Source organism: Chrysemys picta, chromosome 1, assembly GCF_011386835.1.
Source record: "Chrysemys picta bellii isolate R12L10 chromosome 1, ASM1138683v2, whole genome shotgun sequence".
Classification (NCBI taxonomy): Eukaryota; Metazoa; Chordata; order Testudines; family Emydidae; genus Chrysemys; species Chrysemys picta.
Window position 1 is genome coordinate 145327578 of NC_088791.1, and position 9720 is coordinate 145337297.

At 48.5% G+C, this 9720-nt stretch overlaps 1 long non-coding RNA gene across 1 annotated transcript; it reads right to left on the bottom strand.

Moving 5' to 3' along the window:
- Window positions 1–1147: 1147 nt before the first annotated feature.
- LOC112059962 (uncharacterized) lies at window positions 1148–8777 on the bottom strand. Its single transcript, XR_010593696.1, has 3 exons — window positions 8596–8777; window positions 7555–7607; window positions 1148–2800 (listed from the first exon to the last, which is right to left on the bottom strand). It is a non-coding gene; the product is annotated as an uncharacterized LOC112059962 (long non-coding RNA).
- Between the last annotated feature and the right edge of the window lie 943 nt (window positions 8778–9720).

Here is a 9720-nt window from a genome sequence, read left to right on the forward strand (position 1 = left end):
GGTCACATTTTCAAAGTGTTAATTTGCTCAAAATTTACATTTTTTAAGTGAAAGCTGAGATTCTGCCCTCATCATGTGTTCAGTTAAGACACAACTTGATCAGTCTGTACCTCCTCGGAGTGAAGATGTCTGATCAAAGGCAGAATGAGATCCAAAAGAGGTGGAGGGAATTGAAGTTAAAAAAAATCAAATTGAAAATATGATGCAACTTTTTAAGACTGAGAATAATTAGCAACTAGGCTGTTGAATGTTACCAAGGGATGTGATTAATCATCACTTAGAGTCTTCAAACAGAGTCTGTCTGTCTTTCGAAAAGATATGGTTTAGTTTAGTGTTTCTCAGGGGGATCACCAAAGCCAATGGTTGCAAGGCATAGGAAATGTTATTACAAACTAAAGCAAATAAATTCTTGTTCCCCACTGACCCTTACCCTTCACGATGTCTCTGCCAGCCTCTCAAATCACACACAAATTCTGTGAGTATATCAGTGTTATCATTGACTAATAATAGTAAATAATGTTTACTATTACTTTCATCAATGTGAGAGGTTGCAGAGAATTTTGACATTGAAGAAGTTGTCTCCCACCTGCAAAGCTTGAGAAACACTGATCGAATTCAACCACGTGTTATAGGAATTGCTGGGAGAAATCCTGTGACCTCTGTCACACAGAAGGTCAGACCAGAGGAACATAATGGTCCCTTCCATTCTTAAACTCTATGAATCTATTACAAGGGTTCCTTCTTGATAACATCCATCTACACATTAGAGTTCAGTTAGATGAACTTTCCATACGCCACTCTGCTGACTCTGCTGCACATTCTATTGCAATGGGACGCCCCATAAGACATGGGGGATATGAGGCCGTCCTGCTCCTGCTCTTCACCTGACCCAGCTCCACCCATGGGACTGACCCTTGTGAGCCACCCACACAAAGATTTCTGGGGGACCAGGAAGAGGGGGCATCATGAAGCAGAGTCACAGCTCCCCTCCAGCTGTGCCATCCCCAGAGGAAACGTATTGGCGCTGAGTTCCTTCTGCTCTGAAAAGCTAAGTCCAGTCTGGATCAAGGCAGTTACTACGCAGGAAGGAGCTCTCCTGGGGCCTGAACCTTTACTGGCTATCGGAACAGGAGACCATTAGCCCAAGTTTCACTGCAAATCATTTTATTGGAGCAGGTTAACAATAAATCACTCAGATAAGCTAGCGTACTGGAAACCCTTCAATCCTTCCTTGGAAGCCGACATGAGCATGTTGGGATGGAAGAGGTAGGAAACACAGCGGGTTTGTGGAGCTACCTCCATGCTGGAGCTTACTCCTGGATCGATGGCCTGGGTTGGTGCTATGCGCAATGTGCTCTGGTGCACCTCATGCTCGGTTCTTCTTCTCCCATCCTAGATAGTGATCAACTCGATCAACCTTGACATGGCACGTTAGGGCGCAGATGACAAGCACTGTGTGAGATCTCTTAGCCAGTGGCACACCATGATTTTTTCCCTGTTGGTGGGTGCTGATACTAGGAGGTGCTGGAAGTTCCTATCTCCACAAAGAACATGATCCCCTCCCCATCCCCTTTCCCACCCCACATGAAGCTGTAGAAACTGGAAATCTCACACTTTCTTTAGACTGTGGTGATCGAGGTTTGCTGATGATCTGTTTGGTTGACTCCTTCTGTTTCCTCCATGTGGACATTCCTTTCAATCTGTCTCTGGGTGTCATGGAGATAATGGGGCAGGATAGTCCCAAGGTTGGCTCAAACACCTCTGGGGGTCCCTCTATGATCAAAGAATCATAGAAATGTAGAGCTCAGGGAACTCCAGAGGTCGTCTTATCCCAGGAGAAGGGACTGAAAGGAAAATAAATGGCAGACAGGGGCCAGCAGATCCCTGAATAAGCCTCCTAGTTAGAGCTGTGTAAAGGATCTGGGAGGGGAGGGAACACCCCAGATGAAGCTGCCGATCAGGGAAAGCGTGAAAGAGACTGGGAGGGTGAGGTCCGGGAGGAAGTTCTGGCACGGCCTTGGGGGACAAACAGCAGGATACCAGGTTATAAAGCAATGCACAGGATGAGCTGCGCTTTCCCAAATTCACTGATTCTGTGGTGTGTGGAGCAATGAAGTGCAAGCATGGGCAGAGCTCTAACTCTGCACCTCCCTGTAGAGGCTCAGCCGATCAATGGCACCGCAGGATGGCAGGCTCTGCAGCCCTTCGGAACTAGCACAAGCCAGCTCTCAGGGGACGCAAAAATGAAAGCTTGTCATTGAAATCGATCGATTCATAGTTTAGAAGCTGTTCATCTTTCCGGGCAACATAATTCAAGCCACTTCCATCCTCATGTTCACACAATAGCCAGGCACCGCTCTGTACCTTATGGGAAGACACTCGGTCATTGAAAGATCCCTTGCTCAGACTAGTTGCTTCTGTTACCACCTTGATCTCCCCTTCATAGTTGGCATGTTCATACAGGGTGATCTTGGGATTATTCAGGTTTTCAGTAATCAGCTTGAGAGAACTGATCTTGTCATTCATATCTTTACCAACAAAGTTGTATTCACCTTCCTCAAACACCAGGAACTTGCCTGAATAATTAGGATGCTCATAGGCCACCCAGGGTTGGCCAGTGACCTTTACAGAGGAGACACAGTGGTCCCACCCTACGGGCTTCAAGTCAGCGATGTCACAAGTGAATTCTTTGGATTTACCATGGAAGTTTATATGCTCATAAATGATGATCCCATTCATTTTGGTGGGTGTGGCAGGATCTTTACAATTGGTTCTTGGAGCAGAAGCAGTGACTGAGAAGCTGTGGAGAGAGAACAGAGAGTCACAGCTTGGGAGGCAACCCCTACTCAGTGGAGACTCTCTGTGCTGGGATGAAAAATCAGGAAATTAGCATCATTTGAAACAACAGATAAATACACAAACCATCAAACAAAATGAGTGGGAGCATGGGCAAATGTATAGAGGGAATGGGCAAACTCCTTCCTCAAACGTTTAGCCAGCGGGAATAAAAGTAGGGTCTTTTCCCCCCACCAGCTTCCTCCAGGGTCTATTGCCTGCTCCCAACCTGCAACTCCACAGCCTATGAAGAATTGCAGTCTGCATCAATGGAAATGTTTTGTTTTGATAAAACTGAATTTTTTCTCTCCAATTTTGACTGTTTAGTATATTATTTTTATATTATTTTATTTTCTATTGAATTAGGGTAGAATATTTTAAAATTATAATATAAAATAAAAGCAATAAAAGTGGTAACTGCTACTGTGTTTGGTAGCTGGTATCATATAATTATAACAGGGTGGCTTGTCCTACTGGATGCAGTGGTCCCCAAGGAAAGGACAATACCTCAGGGAAGAGGGGCTGTGCCCAGCTTAAGCCTGGGGGGAGGATTTCTTTTGTGTTTGTTTTGAGAAATTTGTTAAGTTAATAATGCTAATAAAAAGACAGAGTCCCCAAAAGGGTTGTGTTGAAAGAGAGACTGTGTGGAGTTTGCTGAAGGAGCCCAGAAAAAGGGGAAAACAAGGCACTGCAGAGGCACTCCTGGCCACAAGCAGGTGCTGGGGTGGCAGTTGACCTCCTTTCTATAATATAATTAAAATTAATATATAATACATTTCAAATTAGAGATCAAACAGCTGCAAAATTGTGGCAACCAAAGTGTTACGAAAACCTGCGCCTCAGCTGGAGCATTGTGGGCGCCACATTTCAGGAAAGATGTAGACAAACTGGAAAAAGTCCAGAGAAGAGCAACAAAAATTATCACAGGTCTAGAAACGTGACCTATGAAGGAAGATAGAAAAAATTGGGTTTGTTTCATCTGGAGAAGGGAAAACAGAGGGGGGACATGATAACAGTTTTCAAGGACATAAAAGGTTGTTACAAGGAAGAGAGTGAAAAATTGTTCTCATTAACCGCTAAGGAGAAGACAAGAAGCAATGGGCTTAAATTGCAGGAAGGGAGGTTTAGGTTGGACTTTAGGAAAAGCTTCCTAACTGTCAGGATGGTTAATTACCTGGGGAAGTTGTGGATTCAACCGTCACCCAAGGTTTTTAAGAACAGGTTAGAATAACACGGGTCAGGAATGGTTTAGTTACTACTTTATCCTGACTTGAGTGCAGGGGACTGGACTAGATGACCTATTGAGATCCCATCCAGTCCTACGCTTCTATGATTCCAGTAAGACTGAACCAGAATTTTTACAGCTCACTGAAAAGCTTTGTTTCAAATTTCATCAAAACCAACACATTCCTGCAGAATGCGTTGATTTCAATGAATCAGCATTTTCTAACAGAAAAATTTTCTTTCCAAATACTTTTTGACCAGCTCTCATCTCTGTAAAGTTCTCAGAGCATGAAGCAAATGTCTCTTCCAGTTCAGAGAAGCTCACAGGTCACAACCCAGTAAATAGCCTTAGTGTAGGGTTACCATATTTTGAGTGTCCAAAAAGAGGACACTCCACAGGGCCCCGGCCCTGCCCCCAGCCCCGCCCATACCCACGCCCCAACTCCACCCCTTCCCGAAAGTCCCCGCCCCAACTCCGCCCCCTCCCCTGCTTCCCGCGAACATTTGATTCGCGGGAAGCCTGAAGCAGGCAGCAGGTAAGCTGGGTGGCGGAGGGGGAGGTGCAGCCCAGTCTGCTCCCTCCGGCGGCCGGCCCCGGCCCCAGCCCCAGCATCTCCAGCCTGGCTCGGCTCGGGCCCTGGGGTGCCGGCCCTGGGCCAGCCCCCGGCCGAGCACCCCCAGGCCAGCACCCCCGGCCCCAGCCCCCGGCCCAGCACTGCCGGCCCCCGGCCCGGCCGCAGCCCCCAGCCCAGCACTGCCGGCCCCCGGCCCGACCCCAACCCCCGGCCCAGCACTGCCGGCCCCCGGCCCAGCACTACTGGCCCCGGCCCCTGGGCCAGCACCCCCGGCCCCAGGCCCCGGGCCAGCACCGCCAGCCCCGCTCCCCCAGGCCCCCGGCCCCAGCCCCCGGCCCAGCACCCCCGGCCCCCGGCCCAGCCCCCGGCCCCCGGCCCTGCACCCCCGGCCCTGGCCCCCGGCCCAGCACCCCCAGCCCAGCACCCCCGGTCCAAGGCCCTGGGCCAGCACCCCCGGCCCAGCACCATCGGCCCCAGCCCGGCCAACGGCACAGCACCTCCCTATTTTCCCGGATATGTTCGGCTTTTCAGGATTTCCCCCCAGACGGGGATTTGAGGCCCAAAAAGCCGGACATGTCCAGGAAAATCCAGACGTATGGTAACCCTATCTTAGTGCAAACACATCTGGCTTACTAAATATTTCTCACCCATGATATACAATATATACATGGATGTAATAAATACTAAGCAAGTACATGGTGAGCACCATAGCAGCAGCTCCTGTGACTCCTGTTCCGTGGGGTGGCTGGGCTTGGCTCCCCATTCAGTGCATTGTGACCTCTGGGGATGCCGTACTGCTCAGATTGGGCCCAGTCCACCCACCCCCGTATTTTTGTGTGTGGCATTGTGACCTGGCACATGGGGCTCAGCCCCACTCCCTGAAATTTGGCCCCTCATGACAGAGGGTTGGCTGGGTCAAAGGAGAGCAGCACGGCAACCCCAGAGCAGGAAGGCAAGTCCAGTCAGGCCCATGGGACCATAGCTGCAGGAACCTGTGAAGGGCTGTATTCCCCACACTTGCCCTGAGAGGTCCAAACAACCAGTTAAGCATGAGCAGGGGAGAGATTTAGGCTGCGAAGGGGCCACTAACTGGAAGCAGGCTCAGCTGAACAGGAACAAGAAGGGCCTGTATAAAGCCCTGAAACAGTGAGGTGACTGAGACAGGCTCTGCAACCCCCCAGGGCAACCCCACCTCCCCGGGGCAGGACTGGACCCTTCTGCCATCAGGCCTCCCACACCACTCTTTGGTACATTCTGGTGAACCAATTTGGGGTCACAGTTCACAGGTTGAGAAAAGTTTCTCCACATGGAGACAAGAGGGAGAGAGTGAGCAAGCACATAAATCAAGTTCAGCGTTTGCGTCCAGACTTTGAGCACTGGATATAAATTGACAGAAAATGCCTGTGAGCTCTGAGTAAATGTTGATGAGCGAGAAGTGGAGAGGCCATCTCAGGGCTCCTCCCACCAGGGACTGGGAGGGGGAGGCAGAGCAAACCCCAATATCCACAAGGCTTTTCCTCCTTCAGACTGAGGTTTTGGATGAAGAGAAAAAGACACTGCCCACCCCTGATTTCCCACATGCTGGGGAGGAGGGAGGAGTGTACCTTTAACAGATACCCCCTGCTGCTATCTCTTCCCCTCTGGGATTTTGGGAAAGAGTTGGCTGGGAACGGATGGGGAAGCAGGGAGAAAGGGGACTGAAGAGAGAGGACACAACACAGGAGAAGAAGAGAGGGGCTATGCGCAAGGGGGAAGAGCTAGAGAGAGAAGATGAGAGAAAGGGAAGGAATGTGAGAGAATCGAGAAAGAGAGACAGGGTCATGATGAAAGCAGGGAGCGAAAGAAGAATGGATTTTGAGCCTGCAGAATCTAGTGCTTTGGTGTAAAGTGTTTGCATTTACTGGGCCAGATTCACAGGGCCAGCTCCAGGGTTTTGGCCACCCCAAGCAGCCCAAAAAAAGCCGCAATCGCAATCTGCGGCTGCAATTCGGCGGAAGGTCCGAGCAGGCGTGAGGGACCGTCCGCCGAATTGCCGCCGAATAACTGGACCTGCCGCCCCCTCTCCGGAGTGGCTGCCCCAAGCACCTGCTTGCCAAGCTGGTGCCTGGAGCCAGCCCTGCAGATTCACCACCGGTGTAATGCAATCTTACATACACAATAGAAGGATTTATGCTGATTTATTCTGACATAAATTAGCAACGTTCCCTATGGATAGGAACTCTGATGAGCACCAGGTTATAGCTGTATAAAGCTGACATAATTCCACTGTTGTGTGATGAAAGGGAGCCGAAGAGCCCAGAAGTGGATGGTCGTGGCAGAGAATGGGGCCTGGCCAGGGTCTCCATTGTACATAGAGCTGATTGGGCATTTTCTATTGAAATGATTTTTGGACAATTTCTAAAAAATCTAAATTTTCAATGGGAAATTTTCAATTTTGCTGAATTTTTGGGGGGAAATCAAAACAAAATGTTTCATTTCTGGGCTGTTCAACAGTACACCGCTTCCGCCTAGAGTGCCTTAATGGTTCATGGGAGTCATAGTTCAGGTGCTTTGTGCCCCCATTCTCAACTATTACCTGGACCCTTCCCCAGACTACATTCCCATGATGCTCTGTGGTCTCCCTTCTGACAGAGCCACATGGCGCATCAGGGAGATGTATTCTTGGCAGGGAACCTGCCCCATAGGGAAGAATGAAAGCATGAGGTACCCCAAACTACCTGTCCCATGAGGCAATAAGCAAATGCAGTTCAATGTCAAACTGACTTGAAACAAAATGTTTCAACATTTACTAAACAAATTCTTTTGTGAAAATTTTTGATATTTTTCCAATTTGGGACATAAACAAATGTCAAATTATTACAATTTCCTATGAGCCAAATTCCTATTTTGTCTCAGCTACATTCATGCAGTATGTACTCACCTCCTGTAGTGTGTGCTCGTCTGCCTCCTCCTACTGGCCCCAATTCAGGAAACCTGTGAAGATTAGACTGTTACAAAGCTGCAAGAATATGGATTTAAGAGCCTAACTTCAGGCACTCAACTGAAATTTTTCATGTTAACTTCTGTGCCTTAGTTTCCCCATCTGCACAAGAGGAATATTAATACCTCCCTTGTTCTTCTTCGTGATGATTAAGTACTTAAGGATTGTAAAGCAAAGCTAAAAGTCACCTGAATTCACATAAAAATCTCCAGTGGCCAATCCCCCCTCTCTCTCCCACCCCACCCCCATCTTATTGAGACAATTGGCCGTTGAAAATGTTTTAATGTTGATGTGCACAAAGCCCAGCACAAACAGGTTGCTCTTCTTCTTCTTCAACAGAAGAACTAAAGATCACAAACAGACATTTCTCTTACTGTGAGCATTTCTTGCCTATAACATACTGTTATGCTGGAGGTTGAGTGGCTCCCACCAAGCGTGTCTTTGATCTACAGGCAGTCACACACCTCATTGAAGCTATGGGCATGGCATCCACCTTTCACTCAGGCTAAATAACATAGCAGTTAAATACCCATTTGTTTAACGACCACTGGAAAAATGGAAGCCACCACCCGAAGACTAGACTGGATGCAAACACAAGGGCTGCGGATTGATTTGTGAGGAGCTGTGTGTGTATCTGTAAGTTAGAAGCAGCCACAAAGCAGGGAAAGAGAGTTGTTCTTCATTCCTGTAGTATATGCCATCTCTTCCTACAAAGTAAATATTCTCTCCCGTTCCTATAGTATGTGGTGTGGTCTCCCCCTGTCAGAAGTTGTGCTCTTAGAAACCACCTTCCCAAAATACAGGAGGTGCACTCTCATGCCTGGTGGTAGCACTAACATCTCCTCCCTACAGAATCATCTCAGGGGATGTGGTGAGCTCGTGTGAACCATGCATACTAAACCCACAAACACTCTGTCATTCTTCTCTAGGTGCTTTCATCAGCTTTCCAGACAAAGCATAATAACAAATAACAATTTCTACCTTGGCTTCTGGCTTCAGCTTCTGACAGCTATCAATGCACCTTCGTATCCAGCTGCTGCTGCAGACAGGACATACCCTCTCCAACCGGCTTTATACCCGAACATCGGCTGCTCACTATCGCAATATTACATAGCTGCCCAATAGGAGTTCACCACTTGTGCTATCTATGTCCAGAAGCAACTGAGTGCCCCAGGATAATGCCATAAATGGTAACAACAATGTGATTGAAGGATTTCTTTTGCAATATTTATTCTGCAGAAAAGGACCTGGGGTTAGAGTGGACAAGAAGCTGGATATGAGTCAGAAGTGTGCCCTTGTTGCCAAGAAGGCCAACGGCATATTGGGCTGTATTGGTAGAAGCATTGCCAGCAGATCGAGGGAAGTGATTATTCCCCTCTATTCAGCACTGGTGAGGCCACACCTGGAGTATTGTGTCCAGTTTTGGTTCCCCCACAACAGAAGGGATGTGGACAAATTGGAGAGAGTCCAGCAGAGGGCAACAAAAATGATTACAGGGCTGGGGCACATGACTTATGAGGAGAGGCTGAAGGAACTGGGGTTATTTAGACTGCAGAAGAGAAGAGTGAGCGGGGATTTGATAGTAGCCTTCAACTACATGAAGGGGGGTTCCAAAGAGGATGGAGCTCTGCTGTTCTCAGTGGTGGCAGATGACAGAACAAGGAGCAATGGTCTCAAGTTGCAGTGGGGGAGGTCTAGGTTGGATATTAGGAAACACTATATAACTAGGAGGGTGGTGAAGCACGGGAATGGGTTACATAGGGAGGTGGTGGAATCTCCATCCTTAGAGGTTTTTAAGGTCTGGTTTGACAAAGCCTTGGCAGGGATGATTTAGTTGGGGATTGGTCCTGCTTTGAGCAGGGGATTGGACTAGATGACCTCCTGAGGTCTCTTCCAACCCTAATATTCTATGATTCTAAGAGAGGCACTATGTAAAACAACAGGGGCCCCTCTTAGTCTGGGGAAGGATTGCAAGTGTGCCTGCTCAGAGGAGGGGCAGAGTGAAATGATTGACAAGGGAAAGCCTGGGAAGAAGAGCAAGTCTGCCCTTCCCTGGGAGCCCTAGAGAGAGGAGAAGCCATTTTGCGGGTAGTCTGGAGCCAGCCA